The following is a 19,035-nucleotide window of genomic DNA, read 5'->3' on the forward strand; positions in this document are numbered from 1 at the left end:
AAGGACTTCCACAGGGCCTCCATCTCCAAAGTTCACTCAGAAAGGCAATAGTTCTGAACAGAGTTTGATTGAGTTTTTGTTGTTTTAATGATCAACATTTTGTTAATTATCTTTTAAACTTCCAATGGTTAATATATTGCTCAGTTATCACTTGGCTCATGTAAATAATTATGTAGGGTTGTCCCTTTAAACATCCTAAGGTCAACATCCCCATAGTGTTCACATTTCTCTCATGTAAATGTTGTAGCTACATAAAACACATTAAATAAACAATTAATTTGGGAAATATCAAGTCTTTGCTCTTTTCTTCATTAGCATGCTGATGATTTCAAGATGTATTGGATTTGTCTTTATCTGTTAAAGACATTGAATACATGTTATTTAGTAGATTTACCACATTTAGTATGTTTAGTTTTTTAAATTTAAAGTTATGTGTTTTGGTTTATGTAGATATATTTAATTGTTGTTTAACACACATTAACCGAAAACTTGATCTAGTTTACAGCAAACAGAATGTTCGCCACAAGTTTTCCCAGAATTGTTTGCCAGAAGTTCACAAGTTGCCGAAAATTTACCGCAACAGTTTGCCACAAAACTAATTTGCATGTGAAAATATGAACTTGCCGCAAATTTGTGGCAAATTGGCCAAAGGGAAGTCAAAAAACAAGAAGTGTAAAAAGCCCAAGTTGGCTATGCCCTACGTGCAGGTTTCTAACCTGCGTTGTGGGACCCCATTGGATTTCAAGTACATCGCCTAACGATCTCGGCCATCGCAGCTGTGGGAATGCAAGTATAGTGTTCGGAATTTGGACACACACATCACTGGTGCAAAATTGTAAACTTGATGGCACCACATGTAGAGATTATTGTCCCACAACACCTCGGTCCTATCCAAAGCTGTGAAAGTTGGCCCGTTTAAAGTAAAAGTATTTTATGAAGAGAAAGCACAAGTGGACTACGCACTGCAAGGTTTGAACATGCACAGGGAGACACCAATGGATTTAAAGACCAATGCCTTAACCACTCTGTCAACGCGACTGTGGGAATGGGAGTAAAGTGATCAGGAGCAGGCACAAGTGGGCGTTGCACTTTGAGCAAGGTTCAAACAAGCGCTGGAGACCCCATTGCATTTCAAGTCCAACGCCTTAACCACTCAGCCATCTCAGCTTGTCCATTTCACTTCTATAAAGAGAAAAGTATCCATATTGAAGAGCCTAATTGAAATACTTGTCAAACAAGTTACAATAAGCTATTTTCTGAGCACTGAGAGACAGTTTCATCACAGGAATGTGAGCAGGGTTTGAACCTGCGCGGGGAGACCACATTTGATATAAAGTCCAATGCCGTAATCACCCAGCCATGACAGCTTCTTGAGTTAACTCCTACAAAGACAAAAGTATCTAAATTAAATAGCCTAATAGAAATAGTTTTCAAGCAAGCTAAAATATGTTCTTTTCTGAGCACTTCAATCATTGGACGAGCCCATAAATTAAGGACAATTTCATGTCACAGAGGACATAGTTCAAATATTGAAAGGACTATTTTAGCATTGCTCTGTAAGCAGGGTTATAAACTGCACAGGGAGACAACTTTGGATTTCAATTCCCATATTTGAACCACTTGGCCATCACAGCTGTGGGAATGCATGAAAAGTGATCGATAGAAATCACAAGTGGGCTACACGCTGAGAGCAAGGTTCGGACGTTGGTGGGGAGACCCCATTGGATTTCATGTCCGAAGTCCAAAGAACTCGGACATTGCAGCTGTGGGAATGCAAGTAAAGTGATTGGGATTTGGAAACAGACATCATTGGTGCAAAATTGTAAACTTGATGGCACCACAAGTTGATCTTTTTGCCCCAGATCACCTCGGTCCTATCCAAAGCTGTGAAGGTTGGCCAGTTTAAAGTTCAAGTAAAAAAAACACTGGGCAGAGAATGCACAAGTGGACAATGTACTGACAGTAAGATTCAAATGTGCGCAGGGAGAGCCCATTGGATTTCAAATCCACATCCTTAACCACTCGGCTACCTCGACTTGTCCATATTGCTTCCAAAAAAAGAAAAGTCTCTGTAATGAAGAGATTAATTGAAAAGGTTATGAAGGAAGTTCTTTCCTGAGCTCTTGAATCATTGGACTGACCGATACATTAATGACATTTTCCATATCAAGACACCTTGAAAATATTACTAAGAAAGACAGTTCCATCACTACGCTGTGAGCAGGGTTCGAACCTGCGCGGGGAGACCCCATTGGATTTCAAGTCCAACGCCTTAACCACTCAGCCATCACAGCTTTTTAATTTATTCCTGCAAAGAGAAATGTATTCAAATAAATTATCCGAATTGAAATCATTTTCAAGCAAGCTAAAATTAGCTATTTTCTGAGTGCTTCAATCAATGGAGGAGCCCATAAATTAAGGAACATTTGATGTCACAGAGGACATAGTTCAAATATTGAAAGGACTATTTTAGCATTGCTCTGTAAGCAGGGTTATAAACTGCACAGGGAGACAACTTTGGATTTCAATTCCCATATTTGAACCACTTGGCCATCACAGCTGTGGGAATGCATGAACAGTGATCGATAGAAATCACAAGTGGGCTACACGCTGAGAGCAAGGTTCGGACGTTGGTGGGGGAGACCCCATTGGATTTCATGTCCGAAGTCTAAAGAACTCGGACATTGCAGCTGTGGGAATGCAAGTAAAGTGATTGGGATTTGGAAACAGACATCATTGGTGCAAAATTGTAAACTTGATGGCACCACAAGTTGATCTTATTGCCCCAGATCACCTCGGTCCTATCCAAAGCTGTGAAGGTTGGCCAGTTTAAAGTTCAAGTAAAAAAACACTGGGCAGAGAATGCACATGTGGACAATGTACTGAGAGTAAGATTCAAATGTGCGCAGGGAGACCCCATTGGATTTCAAATCCACAGCCTTAACCACTCGGCTACCTCGACTGGTCCATATTGCTTCCAAAAAAAGAAAAGTCTCTGTAATGAAGAGATTAATTGAAAAGGTTATGAAGGAAGTTCTTTCCTGAGCTCTTGAATCATTGGACTGACCGATACATTAATGACATTTTCCATATCAAGACACCTTGAAAATATTACTAAGAAAGACAGTTCCATCACTACGCTGTGAGCAGGGTTCGAACCTGCGCAGGGAGACCCCATTGGATTTCAAGTCCAACGCCTTAACCACTCGGCCATCACAGCTTTTTAATTTATTCCTGCAAAGAGAAATGTATTCAAATAAATTATCCGAATTGAAATCATTTTCAAGCAAGCTAAAATTAGCTATTTTCTGAGTGCTTCAATCAATGGAGGAGCCCATAAATTAAGGAACATTTGATGTCACAGAGGACATAGTTCAAATATTGAAAGGACTATTTTAGCATTGCTCTGTAAGCAGGGTTATAAACTGCACAGGGAGACAACTTTGGATTTCAATTCCCATATTTGAACCACTTGGCCATCACAGCTGTGGGAATGCATGAACAGTGATCGATAGAAATCACAAGTGGGCTACACGCTGAGAGCAAGGTTCGGACGTTGGTGGGGAGACCTATTGGATTTCATGTCCGAAGTCTAAAGAACTCGGACATTGCAGCTGTGGGAATGCAAGTAAAGTGATTGGGATTTGGAAACAGACATCATTGGTGCAAAATTGTAAACTTGATGGCACCACAAGTTGATCTTATTGCCCCAGATCACCTCGGTCCTATCCAAAGCTGTGAAGGTTGGCCAGTTTAAAGTTCAAGTAAAAAAACACTGGGCAGAGAATGCACATGTGGACAATGTACTGAGAGTAAGATTCAAATGTGCGCAGGCAGACCCCATTGGATTTCAAATCCACAGCCTTAACCACTCGGCTACCTCGACTGGTCCATATTGCTTCCAAAAAAAGAAAAGTCTCTGTAATGAAGAGATTAATTGAAAAGGTTGTGAAGGAAGATCTTTCCTGAGCTCTTGAATCATTGGACTGACCGATACATTAAGGACATTTTCCATATCAAGACACCTTGAAAATATTACTAAGAAAGACAGTTCCATCACTACGCTGTGAGCAGGGTTCGAACCTGCGCGGGGAGACCCCTTTGGATTTCAAGTCCAACGCCTTAACCACTCGGCCATCACAGCTTGTTAATTTATTCCTGCAAAGAGAAATGTATTCAAATAAATTATCCGAATTGAAATCATTTTCAAGCAAGCTAAAATTAGCTATTTTCTGAGTGCTTCAATCAATGGAGGAGCCCATAAATTAAGGAACATTTGATGTCACAGAGGACATAGTTCAAATATTGAAAGGACTATTTTAGCATTGCTCTGTAAGCAGGGTTATAAACTGCACAGGGAGACAACTTTGGATTTCAATTCCCATATTTGAACCACTTGGCCATCACAGCTGTGGGAATGCATGAACAGTGATCGATAGAAATCACAAGTGGGCTACACGCTGAGAGCAAGGTTCGGACGTTGGTGGGGAGACCCCATTGGATTTCATGTCCGAAGTCTAAAGAACTCGGACATTGCAGCTGTGGGAATGCAAGTAAAGTGATTGGGATTTGGAAACAGACATCATTGGTGCAAAATTGTAAACTTGATGGCACCACAAGTTGATCTTATTGCCCCAGATCACCTCGGTCCTATCCAAAGCTGTGAAGGTTGGCCAGTTTAAAGTTCAAGTAAAAAAACACTGGGACAGAGAATGCACATGTGGACAATGTACTGAGAGTAAGATTCAAATGTGCGCAGGGAGACCCCATTGGATTTCAAATCCACAGCCTTAACCACTCGGCTACCTCGACTGGTCCATATTGCTTCCAAAAAAAGAAAAGTCTCTGTAATAAGAGATTAATTGAAAAGGTTGTGAAGGAAGATCTTTCCTGAGCTCTTGAATCATTGGACTGACCGATACATTAAGGACATTTTCCATATTAAGACACCTTGAAAATATTACTAAGAAAGACAGTTCCATCACTACGCTGTGAGCAGGGTTCGAACCTGCGCGGGGAGACCCCATTGGATTTCAAGTCCAACGCCTTAACCACTCGGCCATCACAGCTTGTTAATTATTCCTGCAAAGAGAAATGTATTCAAATAAATTATCCGAATTGAAATCATTTTCAAGCAAGCTAAAATTAGCTATTTTCTGAGTGCTTCAATCAATGGACGAGCCCATAAATTAAGGAACATTTGATGTCACAGAGGACATAGTTCAAATATTGAAATGACTATTTTAGCATTGCTCTGTAAGCAGGGTTATAAACTGCACAGGGAGACAACTTTGGATTTCAATTCCCATATTTGAACCACTTGGCCATCACAGCTGTGGGAATGCATGAACAGTGATCGATAGAAATCACAAGTGGGCTACACGCTGAGAGCAAGGTTCGGACGTTGGTGGGGGAGACCCATTGATTTCATGTCCGAAGTCTAAAGAACTCGGACATTGCAGCTGTGGGAATGCAAGTAAAGTGATTGGGATTTGGAAACAGACATCATTGGTGCAAAATTGTAAACTTGATGGCACCACAAGTTGATCTTATTGCCCCAGATCACCTCGGTCCTATCCAAAGCTGTGAAGGTTGGCCAGTTTAAAGTTCAAGTAAAAAAACACTGGGCAGAGAATGCACATGTGGACAATGTACTGAGAGTAAGATTCAAATGTGCGCAGGGAGACCCCATTGGATTTCAAATCCACAGCCTTAACCACTCGGCTACCTCGACTGGTCCATATTGCTTCCAAAAAAAGAAAAGTCTCTGTAATGAAGAGATTAATTGAAAAGGTTATGAAGGAAGATCTTTCCTGAGCTCTTGAATCATTGGACTGACCGATACATTAAGGACATTTTCCATATCAAGACACCTTGAAAATATTACTAAGAAAGACAGTTCCATCACTACGCTGTGAGCAGGGTTTGAACCTGCGCGGGGAGACCCATTTGGATTTCAAGTCCAACGCCTTAACCACTCGGCCATCACAGCTTGTTAATTTCTTGCTGCAAAGAGAAATTTATTCAAATAAATTATCCGAATTGAAATCATTTTCAAGCAAGCTAAAATTAGCTATTTTCTGAGTGCTTCAATCAATTGACGAGCCCATAAATTAAGGAACAATTGATGTCACAGAGGACATAGTTCAAATATTGAAAGGACTATTTTAGCATTGCTCTGTAAGCAGGGTTATAAACTGCACAGGGAGACAACTTTGGATTTCAATTCCCATATTTGAACCACTTGGCCATCACAGCTGTGGGAATGCATGAACAGTGATCGATAGAAATCACAAGTGGGCTACACGCTGAGAGCAAGGTTCGGACGTTGGTGGGGAGACCCCATTGGATTTCATGTCCGAAGTCTAAAGAACTCGGACATTGCAGCTGTGGGAATGCAAGTAAAGTGATTGGGATTTGAAACAGACATCATTGGTGCAAAATTGTAAACTTGATGGCACCACAAGTTGATCTTATTGCCCCAGATCACCTCGGTCCTATCCAAAGCTGTGAAGGTTGGCCAGTTTAAAGTTCAAGTAAAAAAACGCTGGGCAGAGAATGCACATGTGGACAATGTACTGAGAGTAAGATTCAAATGTGCGCAGGGAGACCCCATTGGATTTCAAATCCACAGCCTTAACCACTCGGCTACCTCGACTTGTCCATATTGCTTCCAAAAAAGAAAAGACTCTGTAATGAAGAGATTAATTGAAAAGGTTATGAAGGAAGATCTTTCCTGAGCTCTTGAATCATTGGACTGACCGATACATTAAGGACATTTTCCATATCAAGACACCTTGAAAATATTACTAAGAAAGACAGTTCCATCACTACGCTGTGAGCAGGGTTCTAACCTGCGCGGGGAGACCCCATTGGATTTCAAGTCCAATGCCTTAACCACTCGGCCATCACAGCTTTTTAATTTTTTCCTGCAAAGAGAAAATTTATTCAAATAAATTATCCGAATTGAAATCATTTTCAAGCAAGCTAAAATTAGCTATTTTCTGAGTGCTTCAATCAATGGACGAGCCCATAAATTAAGGAACATTTGATGTCACAGAGGACATAGTTCAAATATTGAAAGGACTATTTTAGCATTGCTCTGTAAGCAGGGTTATAAACTGCACAGGGAGACAACTTTGGATTTCAATTCCCATATTTGAACCACTTGGCCATCACAGCTGTGGGAATGCATGAACAGTGATCGATAGAAATCACAAGTGGGCTACACGCTGAGAGCAAGGTTCGGACGTTGGTGGGGGAGACCCCATTGGATTTCATGTCCGAAGTCTAAAGAACTCGGACATTGCAGCTGTGGGAATGCAAGTAAAGTGATTGGGATTTGGAAACAGACATCATTGGTGCAAAATTGTAAACTTGATGGCACCACAAGTTGATCTTATTGCCCCAGATCACCTCGGTCCTATCCAAAGCTGTGAAGGTTGGCCAGTTTAAAGTTCAAGTAAAAAAACGCTGGGCAGAGAATGCACATGTGGACAATGTACTGAGAGTAAGATTCAAATGTGCGCAGGGAGACCCCATTGGATTTCAAATCCACAGCCTTAATCACTCGGCTACCTCGACTGGTCCATATTGCTTCCAAAAAAAGAAAAGTCTCTGTAATGAAGAGATTAATTGAAAAGGTTATGAAGGAAGATCTTTCCTGAGCTCTTGAATCATTGGACTGACCGATACATTAAGGACATTTTCCATATCAAGACACCTTGAAAATATTACTAAGAAAGACAGTTCCATCACTACGCTGTGAGCAGGGTTCGAACCTGCGCGGGGAGACCCCATTGGATTTCAAGTCCAACGCCTTAACCACTCGGCCATAACAGCTTGTTAATTTATTCCTGCAAAGAGAAATTTATTCAAATAAATTATCCGAATTGAAATCATTTTCAAGCAAGCTAAAATTAGCTATTTTCTGAGTGCTTCAATCAATGGACGAGCCCATAAATTAAGGAACATTTGATGTCACAGAGGACATAGTTCAAATATTGAAAGGACTATTTTAGCATTGCTCTGTAAGCAGGGTTATAAACTGCACAGGGAGACAACTTTGGATTTCAATACCCATATTTGAACCACTTGGCCATAACAGCTGTGGGAATGCATGAACAGTGATCGATAGAAATCACAAGTGGGCTACACGCTGAGAGCAAGGTTCGGACGTTGGTGGGGAGACCCTATTGGATTTCATGTCCGAAGTCTAAAGAACTCGGACATTGCAGCTGTGGGAATGCAAGTAAAGTGATTGGGATTTGGAAACAGACATCATTGGTGCAAAATTGTAAACTTGATGGCACCACAAGTTGATCTTTTTGCCCCGATCACCTCGGTCCTATCCAAAGCTGTGAAGGTTGGCCAGTTTAAAGTTCAAGTAAAAAAAACACTGGGCAGAGAATGCACATGTGGACAATGTACTGAGAGTAAGATTCAAATGTGCGCAGGGAGAGCCCATTGGATTTCAAATCCACATCCTTAACCACTCGGCTACCTCGACTTGTCCATATTGCTTCCAAAAAAGAAAAGTCTCTGTAATGAAGAGATTAATTGAAAAGGTTATGAAGGAAGATCTTTCCTGAGCTCTTGAATCATTGGACTGACCGATACATTAAGGACATTTTCCATATCAAGACACCTTGAAAATATTACTAAGAAAGACAGTTCCATCACTACGCTGTGAGCAGGGTTCGAACCTGCGCAGGGAGACCCCATTGGATTTCAAGTCCAACGCCTTAACCACTCGGCCATCACAGCTTGTTAATTTTATTCATGCAAAGAGAAATGTATTCAAATAAATTATCCGAATTGAAATCATTTTCAAGCAAGCTAAAATTATCTATTTTCTGAGTGCTTCAATCAAGGACGAGCCCATAAATTAAGGAACATTTGATGTCACAGAGGACATAGTTCAAATATTGAAAAGACTATTTTAGCATTGCTCTGTAAGCAGGGTTATAAACTGCACAGGGAGACAACTTTGGATTTCAATACCCATATTTGAACCACTTGGCCATCACAGCTGTGGGAATGCATGAACAGTGATCGATAGAAATCACAAGTGGGCTACACGCTGAGAGCAAGGTTCGGACGTTGGTGGGGAGACCCCATTGGATTTCATGTCCGAAGTCTAAAGAACTCGGACATTGCAGCTGTGGGAATGCAAGTAAAGTGATTGGGATTTGGAAACAGACATCATTGGTGCAAAATTGTAAACTTGATGGCACCACAAGTTGATCTTATTGCCCCAGATCACCTCGGTCCTATCCAAAGCTGTGAAGGTTGGCCAGTTTAAAGTTCAAGTAAAAAAAACACTGGGCAGAGAATGCACATGTGGACAATGTACTGAGAGTAAGATTCAAATGTGCGCAGGGAGAGCCCATTGGATTTCAAATCCACATCCTTAACCACTCGGCTACCTCGACTTGTCCATATTGCTTCCAAAAAAAGAAAAGTCTCTGTAATGAAGAGATTAATTGAAAAGGTTATGAAGGAAGTTCTTTCCTGAGCTCTTGAATCATTGGACTGACCGATACATTAAGGACATTTTCCATATCAAGACACCTTGAAAATATTACTAAGAAAGACAGTTCCATCACTACGCTGTGAGCAGGGTTCGAACCTGCGCGGGGATACCCCATTGGATTTCAAGTCCAACGCCTTAACCACTCGGCCATCACAGCTTTTTATTTTATTCATGCAAAGAGAAATGTATTCAAATAAATTATCCGAATTGAAATCATTTTCAAGCAAGCTAAAATTATCTATTTTCTGAGTGCTTCAATCAAAGGACGAGCCCATAAATTAAGGAACATTTGATGTCACAGAGGACATAGTTCAAATATTGAAAGGACTATTTTAGCATTGCTCTGTAAGCAGGGTTATAAACTGCACAGGGAGACAACTTTGGATTTCAATTCCCATATTTGAACCACTTGGCCATCACAGCTGTGGGAATGCATGAACAGTGATCGATAGAAATCACAAGTGGGCTACACGCTGAGAGCAAGGTTCGGACGTTGGTGGGGGAGACCCCATTGGATTTCATGTCCGAAGTCTAAAGAACTCGGACATTGCAGCTGTGGGAATGCAAGTAAAGTGATTGGGATTTGGAAACAGACATCATTGGTGCAAAATTGTAAACTTGATGGCACCACAAGTGGATCTTATTGCCCCAGATCACCTCGGTCCTATCCAAAGCTGTGAAGGTTGGCCAGTTTAAAGTTCAAGTAAAAAAACACTGGGCAGAGAATGCACATGTGGACAATGTACTGAGAGTAAGATTCAAATGTGCGCAGGGAGACCCCATTGGATTTCAAATCCACAGCCTTAATCACTCGGCTACCTCGACTGGTCCATATTGCTTCCAAAAAAAAGAAAAGTCTCTGTAATGAAGAGATTAATTGAAAAGGTTATGAAGGAAGATCTTTCCTGAGCTCTTGAATCATTGGACTGACCGATACATTAAGGACATTTTCCATATCAAGACACCTTGAAAATATTACTAAGAAAGACAGTTCCATCACTACGCTGTGAGCAGGGTTCGAACCTGCGCAGGGAGACCCCATTGGATTTCAAGTCCAACGCCTTAACCACTCGGCCATCACAGCTTGTTAATTTATTCCTGCAAAGAGAAATTTATTCAAATAAATTATCCGAATTGAAATCATTTTCAAGCAAGCTAAAATTAGCTATTTTCTGAGTGCTTCAATCAATGGACGAGCCCATAAATTAAGGAACATTTGATGTCACAGAGGACATAGTTCAAATATTGAAAGGACTATTTTAGCATTGCTCTGTAAGCAGGGTTATAAACTGCACAGGGAGACAACTTTGGATTTCAATTCCCATATTTGAACCACTTGGCCATCACAGCTGTGGGAATGCATGAACAGTGATCGATAGAAATCATAAGTGGGCTACACGCTGAGAGCAAGGTTCGGACGTTGGTGGGGGAGACCCCATTGGATTTCATGTCCGAAGTCTAAAGAACTCGGACATTGCAGCTGTGGGAATGCAAGTAAAGTGATTGGGATTTGGAAACAGACATCATTGGTGCAAAATTGTAAACTTGATGGCACCACAAGTTGATCTTTTGCCCCAGATCACCTCGGTCCTATCCAAAGCTGTGAAGGTTGGCCAGTTTAAAGTTCAAGTAAAAAAAACACTGGGCAGAGAATGCACATGTGGACAATGTACTGAGAGTAAGATTCAAATGTGCGCAGGAGACCCCATTGGATTTCAAATCCACATCCTTAACCACTCGGCTACCTCGACTTGTCCATATTGCTTCCAAAAAAAGAAAAGTCTCTGTAATGAAGAGATTAATTGAAAAGGTTATGAAGGAAGTTCTTTCCTGAGCTCTTGAATCATTGGACTGACCGATACATTAAGGACATTTTCCATATCAAGACACCTTGAAAATATTACTAAGAAAGACAGTTCCATCACTACGCTGTGAGCAGGGTTCGAACCTGCGCAGGGATACCCCATTGGATTTCAAGTCCAACGCCTTAACCACTCGGCCATCACAGCTTTTTATTTTATTCATGCAAAGAGAAATGTATTCAAATAAATTATCCGAATTGAAATCATTTTCAAGCAAGCTAAAATTAGCTATTTTCTGAGTGCTTCAATCAATGGACGAGCCCATAAATTAAGGAACATTTGATGTCACAGAGGACATAGTTCAAATATTGAAAGGACTATTTTAGCATTGCTCTGTAAGCAGGGTTATAAACTGCACAGGGAGACAACTTTGGATTTCAATTCCCATATTTGAACCACTTGGCCATCACAGCTGTGGGAATGCATGAACAGTGATCGATAGAAATCACAAGTGGGCTGGCACGCTGAGAGCAAGGTTCGGACGTTGGTGGGGAGACCCCATTGATTTCATGTCCGAAGTCTAAAGAACTCGGACATTGCAGCTGTGGGAATGCAAGTAAAGTGATTGGGATTTGGAAACAGACATCATTGGTGCAAAATTGTAAACTTGATGGCACCACAAGTGGATCTTATTGCCCCAGATCACCTCGGTCCTATCCAAAGCTGTGAAGGTTGGCCAGTTTAAAGTTCAAGTAAAAAAACACTGGGCAGAGAATGCACATGTGGACAATGTACTGAGAGTAAGATTCAAATGTGCAGGGGAGACCCCATTGGATTTCAAATCCACAGCCTTAACCACTCGGCTACCTCGACTGGTCCATATTGCTTCCAAAAAAAGAAAAGTCTCTGTAATGAAGAGATTAATTGAAAAGTTTATGAAGGAAGATCTTTCCTGAGCTCTTGAATCATTGGACTGACCGATACATTAAGGACATTTTCCATATCAAGACACCTTGAAAACATTACTAAGAAAGACAGTTCCATCACTACGCTGTGAGCAGGGTTCGAACCTGCGCGGGGAGACCCCATTGGATTTCAAGTCCAATGCCTTAACCACTCGGCCATCACAGCTCTTTAATTTATTCCTGCAAAGAGAAATGTATTCAAATAAATTATCCGAATTGAAATCATTTTCAAGCAAGCTAAAATTAGCTATTTTCTGAGTGCTTCAATCAATGGACGAGCCCATAAATTAAGGAACATTTGATGTCACAGAGGACATAGTTCAAATATTGAAAGGACTATTTTAGCATTGCTCTGTAAGCAGGGTTATAAACTGCACAGGGAGACAACTTTGGATTTCAATTCCCATATTTGAACCACTTGGCCATCACAGCTGTGGGAATGCATGAACAGTGATCGATAGAAATCACAAGTGGGCTACACGCTGAGAGCAAGGTTCGGACGTTGGTGGGGAGACCCCATTGGATTTCATGTCCGAAGTCTAAAGAACTCGGACATTGCAGCTGTGGGGAATGCAAGTAAAGTGATTGGGATTTGGAAACAGACATCATTGGTGCAAAATTGTAAACTTGATGGCACCACAAGTTGATCTTATTGCCCCAGATCACCTCGGTCCTATCCAAAGCTGTGAAGGTTGGCCAGTTTAAAGTTCAAGTACAAAAAACACTGCGCAGAGAATGCACATGTGGACAATGTACTGAGAGTAAGATTCAAATGTGCGCAGGGAGACCCCATTGGATTTCAAATCCACAGCCTTAACCACTCGGCTACCTCGACTTGTCCGTATTGCTTCCAAAAAAAAGAAAAGTCTCTGTAATGAAGAGATTAATTGAAAAGGTTATGAAGGAAGATCTTTCCTGAGCTCTTGAATCATTGGACTGACCGATACATTAAGGACATTTTCCATATCAAGACACCTTGAAAATATTACTAAGAAAGACAGTTCCATCACTACGCTGTGAGCAGGGTTCGAACCTGCGCGGGAGACCCCATTGATTTCAAGTCCAACGCCTTAACCACTCGGCCATCACAGCTTTAATTTATTCATGCAAAGAGAAATTTATTCAAATAAATTATCCGAATTGAAATAATTTTCAAGCAAGCTAAAATTAGCTATTTTCTGAGTGCTTCAATCAATGGACGAGCCCATAAATTAAGGAACATTTGATGTCACGGAGGACATAGTTCAAATATTGAAAAGGACTATTTTAGCATTGCTCTGTAAGCAGGGGTTATAAACTGCACAGGGAGACAACTTTGGATTTCAATTCCCATATTTGAACCACTTGGCCATCACAGCTGTGGGAATGCATGAACAGGTGATCGATAGAAATCACAAGTGGGCTACACTGAGAGCAGGTTCGGACGTTGGTGGGGAGACCCCATTGGATTTCATGTCCGAGTCTAAAGAACTCGGACATTGCAGCTGTGGGAATGCAAGTAAGTGATTGGGATTTGAAACAGACATCATTGGTGCAAAATTGTAAACTTGATGGCACCACAAGTGGATCTTATTGCCCCAGATCACCTCGGTCCTATCCAAAGCTGTGAAGGTTGGCCAGTTTAAAGTTCAAGTAAAAAAACACTGGGCAGAGAATGCACATGTGGACAATGTACTGAGAGTAAGATTCAAATGTGCGCAGGAGACCCCATTGGATTTCAAATCCACAGCCTTAACCACTCGGCTACCTCGACTGGTCCATATTGCTTCGAAAAAGAAAAGTCTCTGTAATGAAGAGATTAATTGAAAAGGTTATGGAAGATCTTTCCTGAGCTCTTGAATCATTGGACTGAACTGATACATTAAGGACATTTTCCATATCAAGACACCTTGAAAATATTACTCAAGAAAGACAGTTCCATCACTCGCTGTGAGCAGGGTTCGAACCTGCGCGGGAGACCCCATTGGATTTCAAGTCCATGCACTTAACCACCGGCCATCACAGCTCTTTAATTTATTCCTGCAGAAATGTATTCAAATAAATTATCCGAATTGAAATCATTTACAAGCTAAAATTAGCTACTTTTCTGAGTGCTTCAATCAATGGGATTGAGCCCATAAATTAAGGAACATTTGATGTCACAGAGGACATAGTTCAAATATTGAAAGGACTATTTTAGCATTGCTCTGTAAGCAGGGTTATAAACTGCACAGGGGAGACAACTTTGGATTTCAATTCCCATATTTGAACCACTTGGCCATCACAGCTGTGGGAATGCATGAACAGTGATCGATAGAAATCACAAGTGGGCTACACGCTGAGAGCAGTATTCGGACGTTGGTGTAGGGAGACCCCATTGGATTTCATGTCGAAGTCTAAAGAACTCGGACATTGCAGCTGTGGGAATGCAAGTAAAGTGATTGGGATTTGGAAACAGACATCATTGGTGCAAAATTGTAAACTTATGGCACCACAAGTTGATCTTATTGCCCCTAGATCACCTCGGTCCTATCCAAAGCTGTGAAGGTTGGCCAGTTTGAAGTTCAAGTAAAAAAACACTGGGCAGAGAATGCACATGTGGACAATGTACTGAGAGTAAGATTCAAATGTGCGCAGGGGAGACCCCATTGGATTTCAAATCCACAGCCTTACCACTCACCTACCTCGACTGGTCCATATTGCTTCAAAAAAGAAAAGTCTCTGTAATGAAGAGATTAATTGAAAAGGTTATGAAGGGAAGATCTTTCCTGAGCTCTTGAATCATTGGACCCGACCGATACATTAAGGACATTTTCCATATCAAGACACCTTGAAAATATTACTAAGAAAGACAGTTCCATCACTACGCTGTGAGCAGGGTTTCCGAACCTGACAGGGAGACCCATTGTTCAGTCCAACTTAACTACTCGGCCATCACAGCTTGTTAATTTATTCCTGCAAAGAGAAATTTATTCAAATAAATTATCCAATTGAAAATAATTTTCAAGCAAGCTAAAATTAGCTATTTCTGAGTGCTTCAATCAATGGACGAGCCCATAAATTAAGGAACATTTGATGTCCCAGAGGACATAGTTCAAATATTGAAAAGGACTATTTTAGCATTGCTCTGTAAGCAGGGTTATAAACTGCACAGGGGAGACAACTTTGGATTTCAATTCCCATATTTGAACCTTGGCCATCACAGCTGTGGGGAATGCATGAACAGTGATCGATAGAAATCACAAGTGGGCTACACGCTGAGAGCAAGGTCGGACGTTGGTGGGGAGACCTATTGGATTTCATGTCCAAAGTCTGAACTCGGACATTGCAGCTGTGGGAATGCAAGTAAGAAGTGATTGGGATTTGGAAACAGACATCATTGGTGCAAATTGTAAACTTGAAGTAGCCCACAAGTTGATCTTTATTTGCCCCAGATCACCCTCGGTCTATCCAAAGCTGTGGGTTGGCCAGTTTAAGTTCAAGTAAAAAAACACTGGGCAGAGAATGCACACGTGGACAATGTATGAGAGTAAGATTCAAATGCGCGAGGAGACCCCATTGGATTTCAAATCCACAGCCTTAACCATCTCGGCTACCTCACTGGTCCATATTGCTTCCAAAAAAGAAAAGTCTCTGTAATGAAGAGATTAAGAATTAGAAAAAGGTTATGGGAAGTTCTTTCCTGAGCTCTTGAATCATTGGACTGACCGATACATTATAGGACATTTTCCATATCAAGACACCTTGAAAATATCTACTAAGAAAGACAGTTCCATCACTACGCTGTGAGCAGGGTTCGACCTGCGCAGGGAGACCCCACTGGATTTCAAGTCCAACGCCTTAACCACTCGGCCATCACAGCTTTTTATTTTATTCCTGCAAAGAGAAATGTATTCGTAAATAAATTATCCGAATTGGAAATCATTTTCCAAAACAAGCTAAAATTATCTATTTTCCTGAGTGCTTCAATCAAAGGACAGTCCACAGTAAATTGAGAGGATTTAATGATCTCAGAGGACATAGATTCATAATATTAGAAAGGACTATATTTAGCATTGCTCTGTAAGCAGGGTTATAAACTGCACAGGGAGACAACTTTGGATTTCAATTCTATTTTGAACACCAACTAACAGCTGTGGGAATGCATGAACAGTGATCGATAGAAATCACGGGTGGGCTACACGCTGAGAGCAAGGTTCGGACGTTGGTAGGGGAGACCCCCATTGGATTTCATGTCGGAAGTCTAAAAGAACTCGGAGATTGCAGCTGTGGAATGCAAAGTAAAGTGATTGGGATTTGAAACAGACATCATTGGTCAGAAATTGTAAACTTGATGGCACCGCAAGTTGGATCTTATTGCCCCAGATCACCTCGGTCCTATCCAAAGCTGTGAAGGTTTGGGCCAGTTTAAAGTTCAAGTAAAAAAACACTGGGCAGAGAATGCACATGTGGACAATGTACTGAGAGTAAGATTCAAATGTGCGCAGGGAGACCCATTGGGATTTCAAATCCACAGCCTTAACCACTCGGCTACCTCGACTGGTCCATATTGCTTCCAAAAAAGAAAAGTCTCTCTGTAAATAAGAGAGATTAATTGAAAAAGTTATGAAAGGGAAGTTCTTTCCTGAGCTCTTGAATCATTGGACTGACCGATACATTAAGGACATTTTCCATATCAACACACCTTGAAAATATTACTAAGAAAGACAGTTCTCCTACGCTGTGAGCAGGGTTCGAACCTTTGCTGGGAGAACATTGGATTTCCAAGTCCAACGCCTTAACCACTTCGGCCATCCAGCTTTTTATTTTATTCTGCAAAGAGAGAAATTTATTCAAATAAATTATCCGAATTGAAATCATTTTCAAGCAAGCTAAAATTAGTCTATTTTCTGAGTGCTTCAATCAAGGACGAGCCGCATAAATTAAGGAACATTTGATGTCAGAGGACTAGTTCAAATATTGGCGGACTATTTTTAGCATTACGTTCTGTAAGCAGGGTTATAAACTGCAGGGGGGGCAACTTTGGATTTCAATTCCCATATTTGAACCACTTGTGTCACAGCTGTGGGAATGCATGAAACAGTGATCGATAGAAATCTACAAGTGGGCTACTACGCTGAGAGCAAGTTTCGGACGTTTGGTGGGGAGACCCATTGGATTTCATGTCCAGTCTAAAGAACTTCGAGGACGTAGCATGGGAATGCAAGTGATTGGGATTTGGAACAGACATCATTGGTGCAAAATTGTAAACTTGATGGCACCACAAGTGGATCTTTTGCCCACTCACCTAGTTCTATGCAGCTCTGTGAGGTTGGCCAGTTTTAAAGTTCAAGTAAAAAACACTCGGCAGAGAATGCACATGTGGTGTGACAATGTACTGAGAGTGAGATTCAAATGTGCGCAGGGAGACCCCATTGAGTTTAAATCCACAGCCTTAACCACTCGGCTACTGGACCTTTGTCCATATTGCTTCCAAAAAGAAAAATCTCTGTAATGGAAGAGATTAAATTAAAAGTTTATGAAGGAGTCTTTCCCGAGCTCTTGAATCATTGGACTGACCGATACATTAAGGACATTTTCCATATCAAGAGCACCTTGAAAACATTACTAAGAAAGACAGTTCCATCACTACGCTGTGAGCAGGGTTCGAACCTGGCGGGGAGACCTCGATTTGGATTTCAAGTCCACATGCCTTGACCACTCGCCATCCACAGCTCTTTAAATTTATTCCTGCAAAGAGAAATGTATTCAAATAAATTATCCAATTGAAATCATTTTCAAGCAAGCTAAAAATTAGCTATTTTCTGAGTGCTTCAATCAATGGACGAGTCCCATAAATTAAGGAACATTTGATGTCACAGAGGACCCATAGTTCAAATATTGAAAGGAATTATTTTCAGCATTACTATCTGTAAGCAGGGTTATAAACTGCACAGGAGACAACTTTGGATTTCAATTCCTATTCAGAACCACTTGGCCATCACAGCTGGGACTTGCGTGAACAGTGATCAAGAGGAAATCACAAGTGGGGGGCTACACACGCTGAGAGCAAGGGTTTCGGACGGTGGTGGAAGAGACCCATTGAGTTCCTTGTCCGAAGTCTAAAGAACTCGGACATTGCAGCTGTGGGAATGCAAGTAAAAAGTGATTTGGGATTTGAAACAAGACATCATTGGTGAAAACTAAACTTGATGGCACCAGCAAGTTGATCTTTATTGCTCAGATCACCTCGGTCCTATCCCAGCTGTGAAGGTTGGCCAGATAAAGTTCAAAAAAAAAACATGGGCAGAGAATGTACATGTGGACAATGTACTGAGGTAAGATCAAATGTGTGCGCAGGAGACCCCATTGGATTTCAAATCCAGTCCTTAACCACTCGACCTGCGACTGGTCCATATTGCGTCCAAAAAGAAAAGTCTCAATGCTAATGACGAGGATTATTAAAGAAGTTGAGAAGGGGAAGATTCTTTTTGGAGCTCTTGAATCATTGGACTGACCATACATTAGGACATTTTCCATATCAAGACACCCTTGAAAATATTACTTAGAAAGACAGTTCCATCACTACGCCTGTGAGCAGGGTTTGAACCTGCGCGGGAGACCCCATTGAATGCCAAGTCCACTGCCTTTAACTCGGCCATCAAGCAGCTTTTTGTTTATTCATGGCAGAGAAATGTATTCAAATAAATGATCTAATTGCGAAAATCATTTTCAAGCTTAAGCTAAAATGTAGCTATTTTCGAGGTGCTTCAAC

At 41.1% G+C, this 19,035-nt stretch overlaps 14 non-coding genes across 14 annotated transcripts; all 14 read right to left on the bottom strand.

Moving 5' to 3' along the window:
- Positions 1-2,212: 2,212 nt before the first annotated feature.
- Positions 2,213-2,294, bottom strand: trnas-uga. The gene has a single exon. It is a non-coding gene; the product is annotated as a tRNA-Ser (tRNA).
- Positions 2,295-3,138: 844 nt separating this feature from the next.
- Positions 3,139-3,220, bottom strand: trnas-uga. The gene has a single exon. It is a non-coding gene; the product is annotated as a tRNA-Ser (tRNA).
- Positions 3,221-4,062: 842 nt separating this feature from the next.
- On the bottom strand, positions 4,063-4,144 carry trnas-cga. Its single transcript has one exon. It is a non-coding gene; the product is annotated as a tRNA-Ser (tRNA).
- An 843-nt stretch (positions 4,145-4,987) lies between these two features.
- Positions 4,988-5,069, bottom strand: trnas-uga. The gene has a single exon. It is a non-coding gene; the product is annotated as a tRNA-Ser (tRNA).
- An 841-nt stretch (positions 5,070-5,910) lies between these two features.
- trnas-uga lies at positions 5,911-5,992 on the bottom strand. Its single transcript has one exon. It is a non-coding gene; the product is annotated as a tRNA-Ser (tRNA).
- Positions 5,993-6,833: 841 nt separating this feature from the next.
- Positions 6,834-6,915, bottom strand: trnas-uga. Its single transcript has one exon. It is a non-coding gene; the product is annotated as a tRNA-Ser (tRNA).
- Positions 6,916-7,760: 845 nt separating this feature from the next.
- On the bottom strand, positions 7,761-7,842 carry trnas-uga. The gene has a single exon. It is a non-coding gene; the product is annotated as a tRNA-Ser (tRNA).
- Positions 7,843-8,684: 842 nt separating this feature from the next.
- Positions 8,685-8,766, bottom strand: trnas-uga. Its single transcript has one exon. It is a non-coding gene; the product is annotated as a tRNA-Ser (tRNA).
- Positions 8,767-9,610: 844 nt separating this feature from the next.
- On the bottom strand, positions 9,611-9,692 carry trnas-uga. The gene has a single exon. It is a non-coding gene; the product is annotated as a tRNA-Ser (tRNA).
- An 845-nt stretch (positions 9,693-10,537) lies between these two features.
- On the bottom strand, positions 10,538-10,619 carry trnas-uga. Its single transcript has one exon. It is a non-coding gene; the product is annotated as a tRNA-Ser (tRNA).
- An 843-nt stretch (positions 10,620-11,462) lies between these two features.
- Positions 11,463-11,544, bottom strand: trnas-uga. Its single transcript has one exon. It is a non-coding gene; the product is annotated as a tRNA-Ser (tRNA).
- Positions 11,545-12,386: 842 nt separating this feature from the next.
- On the bottom strand, positions 12,387-12,468 carry trnas-uga. The gene has a single exon. It is a non-coding gene; the product is annotated as a tRNA-Ser (tRNA).
- An 846-nt stretch (positions 12,469-13,314) lies between these two features.
- On the bottom strand, positions 13,315-13,394 carry trnas-uga. Its single transcript has one exon. It is a non-coding gene; the product is annotated as a tRNA-Ser (tRNA).
- Positions 13,395-16,062: 2,668 nt separating this feature from the next.
- Positions 16,063-16,143, bottom strand: trnas-uga. Its single transcript has one exon. It is a non-coding gene; the product is annotated as a tRNA-Ser (tRNA).
- Between the last annotated feature and the right edge of the window lie 2,892 nt (positions 16,144-19,035).

The sequence above is a fragment of the Coregonus clupeaformis genome, unplaced genomic scaffold (assembly GCF_020615455.1).
Source record: "Coregonus clupeaformis isolate EN_2021a unplaced genomic scaffold, ASM2061545v1 scaf1808, whole genome shotgun sequence".
Classification (NCBI taxonomy): Eukaryota; Metazoa; Chordata; class Actinopteri; order Salmoniformes; family Salmonidae; genus Coregonus; species Coregonus clupeaformis.